Raw genomic sequence first — 230 nt, forward strand, 5'->3', positions numbered from 1 at the left:
AGTCCAGTAAAGTCACCTCAAAGAAGTCCTTCCAAATCAATACTATTTCTATTTACAATATGCATGCATTAATGTAGCTACATTAGTTATCTGTAATTGATTGAGTACTGGGTTATTTTTGGTGAAAACGGGGTATCGGGCCTTGGTCCAGGAACCAATCCCTCCATTTATAATATTGTTTCCTATGGAAAAATTGGCTCCAAGTTACAAAGTTTCAACTTAAGACGCCA

Source organism: Gavialis gangeticus, unplaced genomic scaffold, assembly GCF_001723915.1.
Source record: "Gavialis gangeticus isolate Ggan-Ray unplaced genomic scaffold, GavGan_comp1, whole genome shotgun sequence".
Classification (NCBI taxonomy): domain Eukaryota; kingdom Metazoa; phylum Chordata; order Crocodylia; family Gavialidae; genus Gavialis; species Gavialis gangeticus.